Below are 20,457 nucleotides of genomic sequence, written 5' to 3' on the forward strand. Positions count from 1 at the left end.
CTCAATACATGGTCTTCTATGGGCAAGAGGTTATGAAAAGCTAACTGCTTTGTTATATCGAGAATTTCATTATATTGAAGTTCGTTATATCAAGGTTAAAGTGCATTAATGTTTTAGAATGTCTGAGGCGTCAATATTATCCAGACGAGAGCTTTAGCTATGCAGAAATTGAGGTAAATATAGGACAGTATTTGGCACTCTACTAGGACATCCTAGTACTAGCCCAATGACGTAACAGTTGCCCTCTGCCAGTTTGTTGCGGCCTCATTATAGTTCTGTCACTTGTACTCAACCACTGATAATACAAAGATGATTGAATCACATTATAACACGGAAAAAAATGCTACTTGTCTACTTCTAGTCAAATCTTGGCACAACAAAGTCCACTTCAACGAAATTTTTCCCACAACGAAATTTGTTTCTTTCCCCGTCAATGTTCCATAGAACATAATCCATCGAAATTCCCACCAAATTGAACTACTTTGGGGGCACATTTTCACTTCAACAATGTTTTCACGGACCAGATGTGAGCAAAATTATTTAAACTGTAGCTCATCGAAACCCCTAAAACTGTTTTATTATGCCTTGGCACACCATCGACTTTGATAGCATAAAAAAAAAGAACACACAAACTGAAGATGCTCTGGCCATGACGCAATGTAACCAAAATAGAAAGCCGCATTGGAAACGGGGATGCAACGTGCTCTATGGAGGAGCATCCGAACTCCGAGGAAACTTTTTGGGTCATATTGGCTAGAAAAATGGTGCACATACAAATAACATACACACAATCATTTTATTTTATAGTATTCCTAACTAATTTTCTACAGTTTTGTGGGAATGGCTCCGTTGTACAACACCAATTAGTATACGAAGTAGCAGTTGTGAGGTCAAATCCTGGTAGGGTGCGGTGTGGCATTCGGGCGACGCACGCTTGACAACGAACGATTGCATGCCATTTGGTCATTGTCTCTCGAAGCGATTGGATCATCAGCTGAAACATGTCGCAGCTGACAAAGAAATGCAAGCTTTTGTTGCTGGAAGACTCGTGTTATCGCCCAGGCTGAAGTTGGAAAGAAAAAAAATCAGTCATCGCGGAAGAATTTGGAATTCTGGCGAGCTCTCTTTTGACAATATTGAAGAGCAAGGATGCTATAGCCAAAACACTAGCTTCAGAGACATCAGCAAAGCATAAGAAAGTAACTCAGCCAGTGCACGAGGCCTTGGCAGTTTACACCTGGTTCGTGAAGACATGGGCCAAGAAAATGGTCCTTAATGGTAATATTGTGCAGCAAAAAGCACTGAATTATGCCTGCATGCTAGGAATATATGACTTTAAGGCCAGCGTAGGTTGGCTGAGCAGATTCAGATCACGCCACAGCATTATTGGCAAAGTTTTGTGCAATGAAGCTGCTTCGGGGGATAGTGATGGCACCACTGCGTAGATGTCAGCCAGCCTTGCAGGCATTCTGAAAGACGATGTACCATCGGATATTTATAATGCTGATAAGACCAAGCTCTTCTATGAGATGCTGCCCACCAGGATTCTGGATTTTAAGGGGCTACGTTGCCATGGAGGCAAGTACAGTAATAAGAGAATAACGGCGATCTGTGCACTAATGTGGATGGTTCGGACAAGCGGCCATTTTTGGTTGTCAGAAAAAATGCCAAACCATGCTGCTTCAAAGGAAATTGGAGCCTTCCCATGAAGTACATGGCTAACACTCAGGCGTGGATGACCCGGGCTATTTTCAGAGATTGGGTCAAAGCCTTCGACCGGGACTTGGGCAGGCAAGACCAAAAGGTAGACAATTGTTCCGCCCACATCATAGAGGATGCTGAGCTGGAAAATGTGCGGTTAGTTTTTCTCATTGAGCTGCACTCTATCATTCAATCCCTTGACCAAGGGGTCATCCAGAGCATCAAGCGGGCCTACCGTGAACACCTTATTCAAAGGCAGTTCAAAGGCAACACATAGTTGGGCTGCGAAACAAAAGTGGACCTCTTTATGGTGCTCCAAATGATTTCCGCTTCGTGGTGCGCAGCGAGAAGCGCACTAATCTGCAACTGCTTCTGGCATGCCGGGTTCACTGCGCCGGCTGCCGAGACTTCAGACTCTGAGAACGAAGGTAGCGATAAGGACAGGTAGCCATCTGACGAAGTCGCAGCCGCATGGGCAGCCCTGCAGGAAAATGGAGATGTGCCCACCGATGTACATACCAACGAGTACATCCAAGCCAACTCGTGTGTGGTGGTACACAAAGAATTGACAGACCAAAAAATCCTGAAGAACATCCAGGAAGACTGTGTTTCGTCGGATGAAGATGAAACAGTCCCACAACGTGAGCCCGGACCACCGACTACATCGCAGGTTATGGACGTATTCGATACGATTGGGCATTGCAGCAGGTCCCAGAATGATGACGAGGCAATGGCTCTGCTGGCGGAGTGCGAGAATCGCATTGTGCCATCGCTTGGCAAGAAGCGCAAACAAACTAAGCTGACCAATTTTTGGAATTAAAGCTAGCTTTTCGCGTCAGCGAGTCACATGTTGTCTATGTATTTGATAATATCACAACGAATTTCCTCAGCAACAAAATGTTTCGCGTGCCCCGTCAATTTCATTGTAGTGAGATTCAGCTATATTCGATTCTTGGAAAAAAGAACTCGTTGCTGTTAAGCAGTAGACACGCGGTACGATTTGGTGTCTGATTCGGCGTCCAATGTGCCGGAATGGCAACCAGAATCGAGGTGTTGTGCCATGCCGAAGCGCCAGATCGGACGCCTGGCGTGTGACAAACTGGGCAGGTTTTCATCGTCCAACGCGTTCGACAACCAGACTGTCGTTTGGCCTCAGTCAATGACAGCGCTGCTGGCGTGTGACGTCCTCTGACGTTCCCTCCACAGAGGCAGCTCCAGCAAGCCAGTTTCTCACCGTCTTTTTTTTTTTGTGCTTGCTGGCCACAATTCGTTTTCAACACGAAATAGTTACCAGTTCAGTAAAATTATCTCGAATATGTGCCTGTTCTGCAAAACAGCGCCTGGTACACCAGTACTAAGCTACTGGCAAGACAGGACCTGCGATGCCAGGGCATTTCTTAAGCAGGCAACACACAGACCTGAGCAAGGCTGCTCGCTTCGCTTGCATGTTTACCCTTTGCAACGCCTGCTACGAGTAAACCAATTGTATTCAGTTAAGGGCTACCTAAGTGTACAGTACTAATCATTTTGGCAAAAAATAAGCACTCTTCGACGAGCTCGGGCTAGATCACAAGCACCATTGGTCGCGACGTCCGCCGAGCTAGGCCTACCAGTCCTATCACTGGCTGTCAACGGAGCCGTCAGTAGACAGTGCACGGTTGTGCAATGTTCTGTCACTAGCAGAGGCATAATTTTATTAACAGTGTTCACGCAAAGCGAAGCATTGTTGTACAAAGTTGTTTGTATTGTCTTTCTTGACGTGGATACGAAGTCTTATGAGCATACAAGCTGGGGCACTGGATCTGGGGGGATATTACGTGTCACTAGCTCGTTCGAATGCATGCACCGTGCTTGCCGAATCACTGCATGCCGGAGCAGGTAGTGCCACACGTCGAACCGGACGCCAAATCGTACCATGTGTCTCCTGCTTTACCCTTGATATACAGACGAGGAGTAAAGTCAAAAGGTTGCTTTTGCTTGACTGCACGCTGCACGGGCTTTCATGTTCTGGTAGTTTCTCTATTGTATTGTGCTATGCTTGTTTTCTTGGCTTGCAAAGCTGACTATATAAAGACGCAATCACATGCACGTGATATTCCAGTAACGTGTCAGGCGGAGCCTATATATATATTGTGGGAGTTCCTTCGGTCTACCGGGGCGCAGTCGTTGCTGTGCCTAAGGCTCCGGACTTATTCGCCATTGCGAGGAAAACCTCTCCCAAATGCCTGCCCCTCGACCCGCGCGCCGTTTTCCCCGGGCGCCGCGGCCCGCGACGTCATGCTACGCGGCCCTGCGATTGGGTCGTGGGGCGTGACGTAGGGAAGAAGCCCCGACTGGGGACGATCGCCGTGCGCGGGGGAGTCGTGCTGCGAGAGGGACGAGCGCCGGTCACGAGAGGCAAGCTGCAAGGTACGTGAGCGACCAGCTATTTGTGTCCCCAACGCCCCGGCCTGGGGACGTTCACGTGCTTTGTTAGCTTGCGTAAGTGTGACTTGCTGAGTGGCTTTGCGTTCCGCCCTTGCGGTAGTCGCAGGCGCTCAGTGCGTCACATTTTGCGTGTCCGAACCGTCGCAGACCATTGTCGGTGACGGGAAGCGCTAGGTAGCGTTTGCGAACGCATTTCGGCCCGCGCGCGTAAACCATTGTTCGACGCGGCGTGTAACCCGCCTTCCTCGCCATCGGGAACCGCGGGCGCCGAGTGTACTCCGTGTGTTTGGGTGCAGTCTGGTACATGTTGGCCATTGGTGATCAATAAACGCCTTAACTGTCCTGGACGCCGTGTGTTCCTGGGAGAGCGCCCATGCGTACGGCCAGAGCCGTCCAGGTCTTTCGGCTCGGTGCTCGAACCTGCGGTGGGTCTATCGCCGTGCGCCGTCGTGCCGCGTCGTGAGGCTCCACTTCTCGGGGGCCACTTGGCGACGCCGTGCGCGGAGACGTACTGTGAGCCCACAATATATATATATTTAAGTGGCGTGACAGACGGAGTCTATATATACAGACATTTATCTATGTACATGGGCGTGCATGAAGAAAAAAAAAGTAGCGACAAACGTTATTTGTGGTTTGAATCAGTACAATTGTATGCCCGTGAAAAATATCAAACGTGCCACAAGGCCAACGTTTTAAACAGAGGGTACTATATCTAGCTTAAATGTGCCATTATCACCAGTAATAATGTACTCCATACCTACCGCCAGCACGGTTAACCCTTTCGCTGTCGGACCTTTCTGACCGTGACGCACCCCCAGTGTCGGCTTGGTTTCAGGGAACGAGCATAACAGAGAATGAACATAGCAATTTATTTTTGATTATGATTGGTATACAAATAACATAGTCAATGCAATATGCACATTTCAGTGTTCTGCAGCTGTTGTTCGTAAACATCATCATCATCACCAGCCTGACCATAAAATCCGTTGAACATCCGATTCTGACGATGCGGAACCCTCTTCCTCGCATGCGACTCTGTCCGAGTCCGAATCCGAGCTCGGCTCGTATTCTGAATCGGAATTGAGCCACCGCTCCAATGAGCAGACGAAGGTCCCGCGATCTCAGCCATCCGAAAGTAACCGCGCGCAGGGAGGAGGGTGTGCTTTCAGTCGCTCGCAGAAGAGAAATGGGACGTTGCGTGATCAAGAAGACAGAGGGAGATGGAAAAAGGCTGAACAAAGTTCGAAGGGCTTTACGTTTACTGCTGCAAGTCGGAAGCGAGGGTACGGTGAGAGAGCGAAAGCAGCAATCGAGTCACCCTTTATGGAGAGGCAACGGCACGTGCACCTGAACTTGACACGCCGTAGCAGACACACCAACAGAAGAAAAATAAAAACCTTCAAACCAGCGGAGAAGGCAGAACAACCCTTGAACCCATACCCACACGCGCGCAACGCATGATCCAGCGAACGCGGAGCCACCGCGCCACTCAGCAAAGAGAAAGTGGGGAGTAGCAGTCGCACCGTACTCTTCAACATGTCGGGGTGAATATACGAACTTGTAGAAAGAGTCAACAGATAGCGTGGCCAATCCAGGAGCGCCAGCTTTGCGCTCAGGCGCGAAATTTTGAACGCACGATAGAGAACGTACTGGTACGTCAGTGACACTGTGGGGGGGAAGTGCAATGACGTACCGGTACGTCCGTGACAGCGAAAGGGTTAATGATGTGGCTCCATGGCTTCAGAGACTGAGGCGCTTGCGTGATCTCTGATGCTTTGTACTTTGCCTGAGGCGAGACAATGCGAAGGCTGAATTTGCTATTTATTTCTTGCTGTCACGGAGGTGAGCAAGTAGCAAGAGTGAATTTGGATCTAGGCAGGCACGCTGGTTGCTGTCATGTTACGCAATCATGTGGCAACAGGCTGGTCGCTGCTCACACTTCTAGGTGACTAGCACAAAATTTCTGTAAGGAGCAGAAAATTCAGCGTGTATGTGATGTCTTGGGATGCTGTCGGCTGTGTCTATGCTTGGTTCCTGGCCATACTTCTGCATTTTACGCAAGAAAAAGAAAAAAGAAAGGAACTGGCTGTAAGGCTCTGTTCTACTCGCTGACAGCTCTATAGAGTGGTAATGGTGTATGCAACGTCACAGCTCCTCGCTTGTGGGCGGGGAAATTAAATTGCACTAGGAAAATGGTGACCCTTCAGATGCAATTTTCTCTTCAACCAAGTGTTTTCTTTGCACAAAACATGCGCTGCATGTTTTCTGAAATAGGATTGTGACAGTCAATATTGACATAATATGTGCTTTTAGTGTCCCTTTAATGGCAACCATATCTTCAGCTGCTGTTACGTGAATAAACTTCAAGAATATTTCCAACTGTGATGCATATCATTCTAGCTGTGACTATTCTTACAGAACAAATTCTGTGAATGATTTTGATGATGGCCCACGTCTTCAATACTAAAGCAAGTTTTAGTATTTCTAACCAAAATTTATTAGCATATGAAGCCAACAGACAATGAAGCATCGTGAGAAATTTGCTGCCCTTGAAATTGAAGTGTCGAAAATAACGAAGAAAACGAAAATGAAAGTGGACGAAAAGATAAGGGAGCTGAACTCGCAACCTCCACATTACGTGCATATTGCACTATATTGCACTACCAGTTTTGCTAATGAAATGGCTATCAATCCTGCCAGTATCTTGTGTATTTATGTGTACTAGATTTAAGCCCTAATATTGTTAGCCATATTGCTGAGGTTGTGGTTTCGGCTCCCACTTGCAAGTTATCTTTTCGTCCACTTTCATTTCCCTTTTCTTCATTATTTTCTACATTTCAAATTCAACCACTGCTAATTTGCCCTATGCTTGCCTTGGCTTCATTGTCTGTTGGCTTTAGAGGCTCGTGACGAACAAAAAAAAAATCAAGCCTCTCAGTTTCCCTCCTTCTCTTGTTTAACCAAAATCAATTGCAGTGCAGTAAACCCTTGTAAACTCGAACTCTGACATCTCGAAATAACAAAGTCCAAATTTAAAAGTAATAGAAAATTAGTAGCCATGGTGTCAACGCACATGTTTTTCGCCTCTCATCTCCAAAAGCTGTGCACCAGAATCAGGATGTCTCGAAATCTAGGCTGCGAAAATACCAGGAGAATGCAGCATTGGCAATGTGGCTTGAACTCACTTTTCGTTTGGCGGCAGCTCGCTAACCGAGCCAGCCGATGTGCCGCGCTATGGAACACTATAGCCGTGCTTACCTTTCCCTGTTCTTTCTATCTACAGGGTGTCTACCAACCGGGAAAAACGGGAATTCTCGGGGATTTTGAATAGTCTGGAAATGCTCAGGGAAAACTCGGGGAATTAGTGCTTCTATCAAGGAAAATGATCTAATTTTATTTAAAGGGAACAAAAGTCGCGGTAATGGTGGCGCAAGTAACAGAGAGGAATCGTAACAAAACGTTTTTGACGCCGTGTCATCGGCTGGAGTTGCCAGTGTGCAGTCAACGAAGGACTTTCCGGATGCCAGATAATTCGGACTGCTTTGCGGAAGCACTACATACCCAATTAATAGAGTCTATGTTTAAGAATGTCTGAAATTTCGGGCGCAAGAACCCTTCGCAGACCGATTTTTTTTATTTTTGCTGTGAGCGCAGGTCCGCAACGACAATCAAAGCCACCACCGCCATCATTTCAATTATCTCGCCACTTCAAACCGGCGCTCTCGCAGGCAGTCCCGCTGGCAGCTGCAGCCAACACAGGGGCAACGCTAGGCCTAGCCATGGCACCAACTCCGCTCCGCCTTTGTGGTTCTCGCGATTGGCTTCGAAGTTCGGAAAGCACGGTGCGTTGCATAATGTTGGTTCCCGAACATCAGCTTCGCCTCAATGTGGAAGTGTTACGCGGTAAAGCTTAACAAGCGTGGGAAGGGCAATTGTCGCGGAACACAGTATGTGTTCCTTAATTATATGCACGTGCACTCGCCATCTCCTCTCACAGTACGAGCACCGATACGCCTAATGAGTGTACTGGCAGGCCTTCAGAGCTTTTCAGATGTGCCTGTCTCGATTTGAGCCCTTAAGGGCAGAAAAAGACATGCATTCATTTTTTCGGACATTTTCGCGACCCCTAGGGAGTCGGAAAAATTGGACGCTGACTGTGCAACTAAGAGGACACTTCAAGTTGTCTGTGGAGCGAACGCGCGGCTGAAGCACAATGACAACAAAAGGACCTGCGCATTGAGAAACACATGAAAGAAAGTGCTTCTTTGAAGGAGCTGGAGCTAAAGAAAAACAAAGTGTTGGCTGACGTCGAGATGCAGCTGTCCCTAAACCAAACCAAAATAAACTCTTTAAAGCAGTGAAATGCAACAATGAGGAGTTGTGCAGGGGCTGAGAGTATGTCAGGACAGTTAAGGTTGGCAATTACCAGCTGTTAAAAGAGAAACTCACTTGTGACAAAGTTCAGGCCTCATACCTATAAGCTTGCTATCAGTTGATAGAAATAGCTCACATTCTAAATGATTGACTTCTGTATGCATCTCCTTTTTATTTGTATTTGAGAATGTTCAACTCGATTTGCAATGGGTTTTACCATTATTTTTCGAAGATATCTTATTTGCTGTGCATTTTACTAACCCCTCGCTTTTTTTTTTATGAATAAAATAAACACTGCTCTTATTCAAACTGGATTAAGTCACTATTCGAACATGATAAAGTCGTCTTTTTAAAATTTTTTATCATGCTTACTAGTAAGGGAGGGACAGCATTGGACGACATGGTGTCATCTCGTTTTGACATAAAACAAAGTTCTATGTCACTCAGGAAATTTCGCAAAGGCACTCAAGAAAAACTTGGAAAACTCAGGGAATTTGTAAATGCCAACTTGGTAGGCACCCTGTATCTATCACCGTTTGCACACATTTGCTTGGCTGCTCACTGCCACTCTGCTGTGGCCTTTTCGTGGCAGTGGTAAGCTGGGAGTCCTTTGTTCCCCTTCCATTTAGGACATTGTCGGGGGCATTGTGACCTTACTGGGATGATTGGCACTTTTGAGCAGGTGCAATCAGCCCATGTGCTGTACGCAAAAGAACCCAGCTTGTGAGCCCATGGTGTTTCAGTGAGATCGCGGCTTGATAAGAATGCTCATGCTTGTGTGATAGTAAGGCATAAATACTGCGTCATTCTTAGGCATATGCTAAAGGCATGATAGTTGCGCTACTTGACAGTTCAGTTTCAGTTTTCGAAGTGAAAGTGTCCATTACTCATCAGAATGCAGATAGTAGCAGTTTCAGCTTTTCGAATGTCCAGAACTGGCTATGCTTGGATGAATAGCTTCAAATATTGGTTTAGGATCAATCATCTTGACTCTGTACCAAGCACAGTGCACTGTCTTGGTACAATGCCAGTAATGCCATTGTTCATAGATGCGCCGACGTGTCTGGTGCCGATGCACACTATTACTGGTGGCATATTGGAAAGGCTCCATGCTATTTATGCACAGCAAGTGGGCTTCTTTTTATATGGACATTCCAGGCACATTTTTGTCCTTGCTGTTGGCATGATGTTCTGTACAAAGTCCAAAAGTGATAACACCATCGCCACATGTCATATGCTGTATGTGCAAGTGAAAGCATACGAGGGAACCAATGATCATGGCTCAATTTGGCACGTGCAAAGGAAGAAAGCAGAGTGCAAATGTGCTGTCTTTCATTGCTAGAAAGGCTGTGGGGGGATGGGAGGGAGGGGGGGCAGTGTTGTGCTTCGGCCACTCTGGCAGCAAGTGCACATTTCGCGACCAGGTGCAAGGGGAACTGACAGTCACAACTCAATCCCACGGGCCATATATGGAGGAAAGCAGGGAGGCAGCGCAGCAGGGATGGAGGGCGGCTTCGACTCTGCCAACAAGTGCGTACTTTGCACAGCCCCCTGTGGTCACGTGCGCTGTATCTTGAAAGGGATCTGCAGATGGCTCATATCTTTGTGCGCTCTGTGTTCTCACCGCTCTTGTTTTGAAGCGTTAGACCACACGAAGGTCACTTCGCTCGCTGCTGCTGCAGTGCTTGCTCACGGAGAGTTTGTACGGATGAGTACGGACAGTTTGTCCGTACTCATTGAGTGTTCATGTTTGCTTGTGTGCGTGCTGACACCATGATTGTTAATTCAGTTAGTAAGTGAGTGTTTCTAAGTTTATACGGCCGATAAAACTATGCGAGGGTACCGGGCCGACGCCAGGTGGCGTAGAGTCACAGGCACGAGACGGTAGGCAGCTGTGTAGAGTAGCAGGCACGGGATGGTAGACAACGGTACAGTGAACTAGTTCACTATAGCAACGGTGTGTGGTGGGGAGGGAGAACATGGAAGGCGTGTGTGCGCGGTTGGGATCTGGGGAGCGCGTGACAACAAACTGAGTGAGTGGAGTAATCGGCGAAGCAAGCTGCGTGCGGTGCGGCGGGACGGAATGCAGACTGCGTGTGTGCCGAGGATTTGCTGAAATAAAGAACGTACTTGACAAGTGGGGGCTCATCCGACCAGACCTAACATGGAGGACTAAAAATCATCTAGTGGCACCCAGCCAATTGCGCCAACGTTTTTAGATTTCTTTCAGTTTGCAAGCTCCCACCAAGCCGCGTACGAGTAAGCGGCCCCCTTCCGTTTTCACTCGCCATGCGGCACTGCTGTCACTGTCAGCCCGGAGAGCTCGCACTCGGCAGCGGCTGCGGCAGCCTTCTCCGCCAGATCTCATCCGCTATAAAGTCATGAACGGACGCGCAGAATTCAAATTTGTTGGCCTTTTTTTAGTTGTCACGTAGAAACTGAATGGTTAAAGAAACGTTTGGCCTGAGCAGTAAGGGTGAGATAAAGAGCAGGCTGAAGCAAGATTGTGAAAAACTGCGATCGTTTACTTGCTTCGTGCTTTATCTATCGCATTGTATTTGTGATGTTTATCCTGGATAGTTTAGTGCCTGTTGGCGTAACGCTATCAATAGTTCTTGTGAATAGTTCACGAACCATAAAGGACGATTTAAAATAGCCGTGTTCCGTTCTGTTTCTAGAACAGTCACGAAATTCCGCGCTCTGTTACTGACGTATGGAGCACAGCACAGAGAGCAGGGTTTTTCACGTTCACTTTGAGCATTTATTTAAGTGCACACAAACAAACAATGAATGCAGACACACCTGGTACGAAACACGGAAGGAATGCCTACAGAAGACGAGCTTTTTCATTTGCAATGGTGACTTTTTCTCTGCTTTCCAGCCGGCAATTCACATCTCTCGTGTAGAAGTGCATGCGTGTAACTATGACAAAATTCAGCACCTGGCATGTAAAAGAGGCCATGTGCTCTGCACATCCAAGCCGCGCAAGGTTTCTCAATTCCAACTCGTCTAACACCTCCCAAAACATATCCGCAGAAAGTGGGCCTTCCTTCAATGAAATTGAATCTGCTCTGTTTACAATATTTGTAAACTCGAACATCTTTTTGGTAGGGTGCTTTAGGCAGCCTTGCTTGAAGCTCCTGTGCACCGTGACGTATGAGTGACTGCCAACAACTGGCACTGGAGAGCTGATATCCTCTATGCAGGAAGTACATGTTGTACTCTTGCTGAATTTATGCACCGCATAGCCCGAAAAGCAGTAGGAGATGCTTTCATCTAGTTCTCCCTTGAAGTAAATGTGGTCACTGCCACTGTGCTGGGGTAAGTCATTAGGTTCAGAGGTTAACTCAAGAATTCTGGATTCAATCAGGTCATGCAGGTATGCTTGCTTACAGCGGTGTGCTTCTCTCAATTCCTTCAGTGTGTCTTGAACACCTACAAGCACAGCACTCGGTGCACCCTCCACACTACCACGAAGACCGGTCTTTATAGGTGTGTACAGACTAAGCAGTCGGAGTATTTGTGTGAAATTCATGACTGTCGGATGTGACTCGTCGCCTCCAAATGAGCACACCAATCCGAAGTGTCGCTGAAAAATATAAAAGGGACTGATGAGTTCTAATGAGCGCCATATTGCCTTAAAATAAAGAAACGAAACTGCACTGTTGGTCTCACCTCCAAAGGGTCCTGATTGAGCTTAGCTGTCAAGACATAGTGGGCACCTTGGCCTAACATGTATTGAACAATGTCAAGTATTGACAAAAGTGTTACCCGCAGCGATTCAGTAGTCAGCTTTGATGCAAAGAGTTGCAATCCCTTCTCGACAGCATTTCTTTTGGTGGTGTCAAGCAGCTTCAAAAACTGTTCGATGAGCTAGAAGTGATCATAGAAAACAAGGATATTATCAAATGTTTTGGCAGGGACAGCAACTGAACTGAGGTGAATAGCAAAAAATCTCCTTCCAAACTAACTTTGGTGGTATATTACCTGTATATCTTTGGAGCCGTGCCGAATGCCCCGTGAAGGCAACTTGACATTCAACGCATCAGAGATCGTTGAGGGCTTTAGTGAATGCCTCGGTGCCTTCAGAGTTTTCCATGCCAGGTACCTTCGCTTCCCTGTACGTTCGAATTCCAATTGATGTTGATCTGCTGAACAACTGTTAAAAACACATCTGTTGAAATTTTCAACGAAACAAACATGATTTATTCACTGACAAATGAACCGTACCTGGGTAGCGAGTTTCACGCTCATCTTACGAAGGTTATCAGGAGCCACATATGCCCTGCTCAGCTTGGGCACAACTCAAAGAAGTTTGTCTTTCTCAGTCTTATAAAGTGTGACATAGTGATTAAAAATGATTTTGTGATCACCTGCCTAGAAGGAAAAAGGGCGTTCGGTTGAAGTGTCATGTATGAACTTCTATAGGTGGCTCTTACCATTCCATAAGTATGCTTCTTTAGATGGTTTCTTATGCACTTGATGATGTGGGGGACATCACAGATGAAATAAATCTGCTGCGAAGGCTCCATGGGGTGTATGAAGCCTTGTTGAATGAAATGGCCTGTTTCCGTTTAATCTCATCGACAAGCAGCACACCACATCTCTTTAAGTGACTCTTGTCATGAAAATGATCCCTGATGCACTGCAGTGCTGCTTCACTGTACCCATATTTGCATGGGATCCCACTGCTGATTTGGCGCAGTCGAGCTTTTGTGGGAAGTGGCAGCAGTTGCATGTCTGAAATCAAACTGTAGGTCTTTGAACTTGAAATTTGTAGCAGGAGGCACGTCATCATCCACTCCTGATCATAGCGCCTCCAAAGCTTTGACCTTTTCACTGCCATTAAGGCAGTCTTGAATGCCACCTGCTGCTTTTATGGAAGCATGTGAATAACTTCATCAATTTTGGCTTCACTGAGTGAACGCAGTTGTTCTTTCATGGCAAGGACCTCTTCCTTTACCTCTTCCCTTTTCAAAGTGGCACGAATTACTTTCCTCCTCAGTGATTTCACTTGGATGCCCTTTGATCTCGGTTTCTTGGCTTGCTTTTTCGCGCGCTGCAGAAAAAGCTTCCCAAGCGTCTTGCATTCAGGGCAAGTTGCGTTCAAGCTCAAAGTTGTGCATGTTTTTCGTCGCCAGGCATTACCATTCTGAGTCGCCACCGAAGATGACGATATATGCGGATACAACTTCGCAGGGCAGCCCTTGCACAATTTTAACTTTTCCATGTAGTGAAGAAAACACTTGACATCTTCAAGTGAATGTATGTCCCTGATTTCACTGTTGGCGTTTGCTGTCAATGGCACAGATCGACCATAGGCACTGACTGAAAAATTAAGGCAGCGTGTCACTACAACGGCCTTTTCTACTCCGGGAACAGCATTTTCGATTTTCAGCTTGTAGAGGACAACAGAAGTGTCAAGAGCGTCAATAGACCAACCTTCAATCCTTTGGCCTGCTTTTGCCATGTCCAGCAGTTCGTTGTACAGTGACGAAGTGGTCTCTGGGGGCACTGCAATTCTCGTCGTGAAGGCCCATTCGGTGCGGTTCTTTGGTTGCCGTAAACTTTTTTATGCTGCTGCACCTGAGGGGCAGGCAGTACGCAAAGCCGGTTCCTTGGGTTTCCGCGTGTTTTTTTAGATGTATTTTGGGCAGTTGGGGAACAAACGTGGCACGGCATCATCTTTCGAGGCCCACAGTGTCGCCATTAATAATGTGCACGAAATGTTTTAACACGTCCTCATCTTGGAAGTGGACATCGCACACAACACAGGAGCTCGTAAGCTGTCTGTCAAGTCGGGGAATCGCGCGCTGCCATTCTAGAAGGCGTGCAGCATCACTGGGCGGCCGGAAAAAATGTCTTTTCTTGGGTGGAGGTGTCTTCGAGTCGTAACCGCTTTTACAGCTGGGTACGAAGCAACGCGGCATGTTCACTACTCACTATACCGACACAACAAAGCGGCAATATTCACGGCACCACACAGCGTAAACACGCACACGTGAAAACAACCACTGCTCGCTATTTTGACAAGGCGGCGGCAGCGGCGGCAACGATAGGGATGGACCGGGCCGGTCGGGCAAACAGTGTGGTGAGCGCGACCGCGCGGCAGGAAAGAGAAAGGCAACACTCCACGCGCCGGAGCTTTCAAACTGAAAGAGATCTAAAAACGCTGAATTGCGCAGCCTCTCCTGCCTTCTTCAATCGTCCAAGGACTATTGGCTTCGACCTCCGGGACCACAATAAAAAGGGAGAGACTCGCAGCTGATATTAGCCCCGAGTGGCGCTTCTCAGGTACGCACCCCAACTGGCCATCCTTCACATTCGAATTTACAGTCGAGTTTACCACCATTGACTACAAGTTAAAACTAAAAGCAGAGCTAGATCAACGCACTCAGCATCTGGCAGAAAACGTCAAGCAGTTCATTCACGTCATTGCTGAATACTATGACTGTATAGCAGAGCCTGTTTCAGATGCCAAAAAAGTAAAAGGTGGAGACAAATGCATCCAACATCCCAAGACCTAACAGCCAGCATGAGCTTCGCAAACCTGCAAGAAATGGCGAAGGCAGTCGGCCCTATCATGGAACACACTTGGCATCGCCTGCGCTATGCGCCACCGCCACTATCACGTATTGCACAAGCAGCAGCTGATTTGGCCTTCTCTGCATTCATCTCTGCAAACCACTGCAATGCCCAACCAAACCCTCCCTGTCCAGCAACAAGAGTGGAAGCTGCAGCCTGCGGCAGTTACAGCTTCTGAGTGTCCGCGGTCAACGACGCTTCACGCTGGAGCCCCGGAGTGGAACCCCTCACCTGTGCCGTTTGCTTGCGATCCGTCATGGACACCACCCCTTAACGACACTTCCCGACATACAGCCGGACTCCACATTTTCAAGAGCTATGAAATGCCAAGAATCTGCCATACCATCATACTTTGCCCCTGATGATTTTCAACGTATGCCCCCATGGGTAATGTTCAAAATACGGATACGTCTATCTAGTCTCAGAATTTCTCAAAAATTTCGAATACCTACCGTCAGCCTCAGCCATATAACACTTGAATATATGTCGAGATAATATCTCTCCTCGGTGAATGTGTATACAGACGGATCGGTCTTGTCGTATGCTTCTGGTGCGGCTTTTGCCGTGCCTGCACGTCAAGTCATTCGACGGCGTCGTCTGTGTAACAAGACGTCTACAACATCTACGGAACTAGTGGCAATCAGAGAGGCCATTCAATATATTTCGCGACAGCCTCATCAAGTATGGACAGCCTTCAGTGACGCAAAATCGGCTCTACAGAGTTGTGTTGAAAGAAAGCGCTTACAGAGTGTTGGCTCTTCAAACTGGCGAGCTCTACACTTTAGCGCAAGAAAACGGTCATCACACCACATTTCAGTGGATTCCCAGTCACCAGATGCCGAACCGAAGAAAGCACTCGGAAGAACCAGAGTAACTGCTTGCAATTCTTTTTTCAAGAGCGGACGCCAACTGCCTCCTCTCCAGTGTCATCCGAAAATCAACAGAAAAGCACTGGGACAATCCAGCTAATCGCCACAGATGAATCCAGAAATTGGACCCTACCATGAAATTTAGGCTACCACCGAAAATTCAACGCAGCTGTGCCAGTCTTCTGCACAGACTAAGGCTGGGGGTAGCGTTTACGTGCAACTCATGCAACGCACTGAGTCTCCAGACTGTGAGTTGTGCAATGTGAATGAGGCTATAGGTCATGTGCTTTGTGACTGCCCTAAGTACGTGGAAGAGCGTCAAAAGTTGAGTAATGACCTTACACATCTCGACAGCCCACCATTGTCGGAGGACGTTATTTTAGGCCCGTGGCCAGATGCTCAATCGAGGTTCAAGGCCATCAAGGCGTTACTGAATTTTTAAAAAAGTACGGGCCTGGACTGTAGGTTTTAAACATGCCAAATTGCTTGCCACGTTTTACGTCCTCCTTCTCTCATCATTGTCACCCATCATATGCCTCTTTCTTCCCTCTTTCTTTCCCTTTTCCCCTTCCCCCAACGCCGAGTAGCTGGCTAGAGGAATATACCTCAGGCCGGTCTCTCTGTATTTCAACTTATTAAACTTCTCTCTCTCTCTCTGCACGCCGAACACATAAGGCAACTACACTTCGGCACCACAACTACTCGGGAGAGCGCCTCAGAACCTCGGGTTTCGAGCGACACAAGGTATCCTGCAATTCGAGCCGCCAAACCGCAGTATCACGTGTTGGCGGTGTGTGGACCTTATTGGGCGACTGCCCACAACCCCTCAGCGCCACAGGTACTGGACAAGTTCACGAAGTTTGTGGAGCTTTTCCCATTATGTGCGCCTACCTCCAAATTGATCATCGATAAAATGATCTGTGTTTTTTGCCTGCATGGTGTGCCTAGCTTCATCTCTAGCGACAATGGCAAACCATTCATAAGCAAACTGTGGAAAGGCGTTCTCCAGCTCTGGGGAATCAAGGAGAGCCACACAGTCCCATATAGACCAGTAGGATAGACTCTGGAATGCCATAACGTGATGGTTAAACAATGCCTGATGGGCTACTGCACTTCCCACAGGGACTGGGACAAAAGGCTGCCTGAAGTGGCGTTTGCAATGCGCACGTCTGAAAGTGTAGTTACTGGCTTTATGCCTGCCTTCTTGTGCTATGGGCGGGAATTGTGAAATCCGCGGAGCCATCACAACCAGGCAGCTGGCACCGAGGTGCCCACTTCTACGCTTCATGCCCTAGCTGCTGAACTGGATGTGTACCTTCGAGATGCCTGGGCCTTTGCACAGGACCACCAAACTTTGGCAAAAGCCAGCAAGGCAAAGTATTACAACACAAAGCATACTCCAGCTACCTTCCAGGTTGGAGACTTGGTTCTCTGGGACACGCACCTGCTAAGCAAGGCAGCCATTGGATTCACAGCCAAGTTTGCCCCTCAACACACTGGGCCACTTAAAGTGACTGCACACATTGGACGCAATACCTACAGACTCAGAGACCCAGCTACAGAGAAACAGAAAGGCCTCGCTAATGCAGACTAGCTGAGCCCTTATCATGTGCCTTGGAAGCCCACTTTTGGCTGGCTAAACCAATGTTATGTGTTATCATTCGGTACAGGATGTGCCTCTATGTATCAGAGCATTCTTGACTATTGTAGCCTATTCTGTCTGTTCCATGTTTCGTCGCTGAACCTTGTAATCAGATAATATGGGCGACGCGAATGGTGTTATATTTTCTCGAAGCTATGCAAGCTCCAGCCTATATGCTGAAACCTTCGACGAGCCATGTATAAAAGCCAACGGGCTTGAAACACAGCTCAGATTTTAACGATCGACGAATGTGCTTGCAGCTATTGTTGTGCCGAGTGTTACTTGTTTTGCTGGGCACAGGTTCACCCAATAAACAGTTAATTTCTTGACTTCCTTTGCACCACTGTAGGGTCTTACCATCACTACAATGTGACAGTTTAAAGCAGATGCTTTTGTAAATGGCTGTACTTTGTTATCAGTGCATCCATTTTGCCTTGTGCCTGGAGAATGGTATCCTTGTGTCAAATTCTAGCTCTGACTCCTCATTTTTACTGTAAGCCCATGGCTTGCATCATAGCCACCTTTATACCTTGACTGAGCCATTCAATTGTGCCTGCTCCACCAATTGCTACTTTCACAGAGTTTTTGCAGATACGCCCAAGCCAATAAGTTTTTGGTGGAGCCACTAGCGGGGGCTCACTCTGATTGCCAAAGACAACGGTGATTGGCTTGGCAATTGATGAGAAGGAGCACGATACAGCTAGCAGCAGTGGGCAGGCGGCATGCCAGGCTGATCTGCCGCTGACACTTTACTAATAGATATGGCCGCTGTCAGCTTCACTGACGACCTACACAAATGAGATAGTTTGTGTTCTTTCAGACATTAGTGCCATATCTCTTGGTCAGCAGTGCCTATGATTTCTACTGTGATTTCTGTGAATAAATGCTACGTTGCTCAATCCTTACCTCCTGCAAGGTAGAGGTTAAATAGAGGGTGCCTGAAATGTGCAAAAATGGAGTCATGTCCGCACGAGGGTTATTCAGCTTGACTGGGAAACAAGCCAGTTACTTTTTTTATGCAAAAGCATCAAATAGCCTATTGAGCGAGAAAGTTGGCTTCTGTAGCAGTGAAATGGCACCTAAATTTCCATTGGCTGTGACGTCACATCACGAGCGCGCCTCGGTGGAGCATAGCGAGCGAGTCACAACACATGTTGCCGCAATGGCACAGCAGGTTCTCGTAAGGAGAGAGGGCATCGCTCCAATGCCACGTCACCAGCGCACCTCGACTGCGTGGTGTGAGACAGGTTGTCGTCAGTGAGGAAGTTGCGTGATGCGTGCATGCGGGTACCACAGTCTCGCTCTCGGAAGCTGGCGCATGCTGTATCTCTCTTTCACCCTCACGGGGCTTAGTTGCATGCGCCTTCCGGCCTGAGTGGCTGCCGCTGCTTCCTCGGTCTCTCGTAGCACAGGACGTCAGTGGCATGCAGCATTGAAACCACAGGCTGCTGCTGCTGGTGCTGCTGCTTGCTGGCTCGGGCAGTATATACCGCTGTGGTACATTACTCGCATCCCACTACTGGAAGGCCTGCTCAGTGGCTCATACCCCTATAAGGCAAAGGCCAAGTTCAGTGAACGTTCTTGGGAATCACGCATACAACATACAGAACAATAAATAAATAAAGAACAAGCTTAAAACAAGCACCCAAACCTTATATTTGGTGATAAGGTGCTCGAGATAGCAATGCTAAGCATGTAGAAATTCCCACATATGTTTCCCGGTAAAGATTACTGTTGCACAAGCTGCCGTGGCAACGCCAGCTTGCGACATGGGTTGTGACATCCCTAGCTTTTCGTATATAAAATAACCAGCCCACCGGCTGATTTCAACGTCGTTGCAGCACCGCTATGGGCGGCAGCGTGCTGTCAAAATTCCGATTTCTCCCATTCCTACCATCACTCTAAAATAGCACTACTGCCATTACTCTAGGGCTATAAAGCATTGCCTACCACCCTCAGTAGTTGCAGTGGCAGTTTTCAACAGCTTTGCTGGACGTACACTTTCACAAGGCTGGGATGGCGAGTCTTTTTCACTCACAGAACCAGCACTGAAAAGAAGGCATAACAGTTGCATATTTACAACAAACATGGCGTCTGTGAGCAACAGGTTGTTGCCTGTCATCTCGCTTTCATACGGCTTTAAAGCGGAGCTTTTTGCTTGCAGCATCTGACGGTTTTGGTGCTGCATTGGAAGGACTATGAGGAGATTGGTATGCTGATAGTGTCATCACATGGCAGCAGACGCTATCAGCCCTAGTCGCAAAGCATACATAAAAGATTCGCATGCTTTACTTCATACCGCTGATGTGAAGACATTGTCAGCAGGGCATGAAACCATAGCTTTGGTCTCTAACTCTCAAATTGTATTTTTTATGTGTCTTTCTCTGATGACTTAACAACTTAAAAAATTGTATGACCTCTTCTGTAAAACAAAAATTTGTCAGCAACTGTACTTATTAATGTGAAAGCATCAAATGGCTCATTGAGCAAAAAAGCCAGTGTCTGTAGCAGCGATGCAGCACCTAAATTCCCATTGACTATGGCGCCACGTCATGAGCGTGCTCGTGATGCTGGCTCGCGCTTGCTGGCTTGGTCCTTGACGGAGCAGAGCAGGCAAAAGGGAACAGCTGCTGGGGTAGTATTGCGTGAGGGGAAAGGGCATCACACACATTAGACTCGCTCTCGGAAGCCTGTGTCACAGCCGCTCGATGGAAAGGAGGTGTGGCCTGCCACATCATGCACCGTCAATAGGCAAGCAAGCGACAGGGGAGTTATCAGATACGGCCATTACTTTTTTGGGGCACTGCACAGTGGTGAACGTTTCTGCGGGAAAAGGGTTGCCGTGTGCCGGGTAGT

At 47.6% G+C, this 20,457-nt stretch overlaps 1 protein-coding gene, 1 long non-coding RNA gene and 1 pseudogene across 3 annotated transcripts in view; 1 reads left to right on the forward strand and 2 right to left on the reverse strand.

The window, feature by feature from the left end:
• Positions 1-20,457, forward strand: part of pyd (zonula occludens-like protein polychaetoid) — a 448,973-nt gene that overhangs the window by 347,216 nt on the left and 81,300 nt on the right. The window lies entirely within an intron of this gene.
• Positions 1-20,457, reverse strand: part of LOC135904932 (uncharacterized) — a 240,890-nt gene that overhangs the window by 35,282 nt on the left and 185,151 nt on the right. The gene's annotated exons all lie outside the window — the stretch shown is intronic.
• On the reverse strand, positions 13,049-14,435 carry LOC139059441 (uncharacterized; annotated as a pseudogene).

Source organism: Dermacentor albipictus, chromosome 4 (genome assembly GCF_038994185.2).
Source record: "Dermacentor albipictus isolate Rhodes 1998 colony chromosome 4, USDA_Dalb.pri_finalv2, whole genome shotgun sequence".
Lineage (NCBI taxonomy): Eukaryota > Metazoa > Arthropoda > Arachnida > Ixodida > Ixodidae > Dermacentor > Dermacentor albipictus.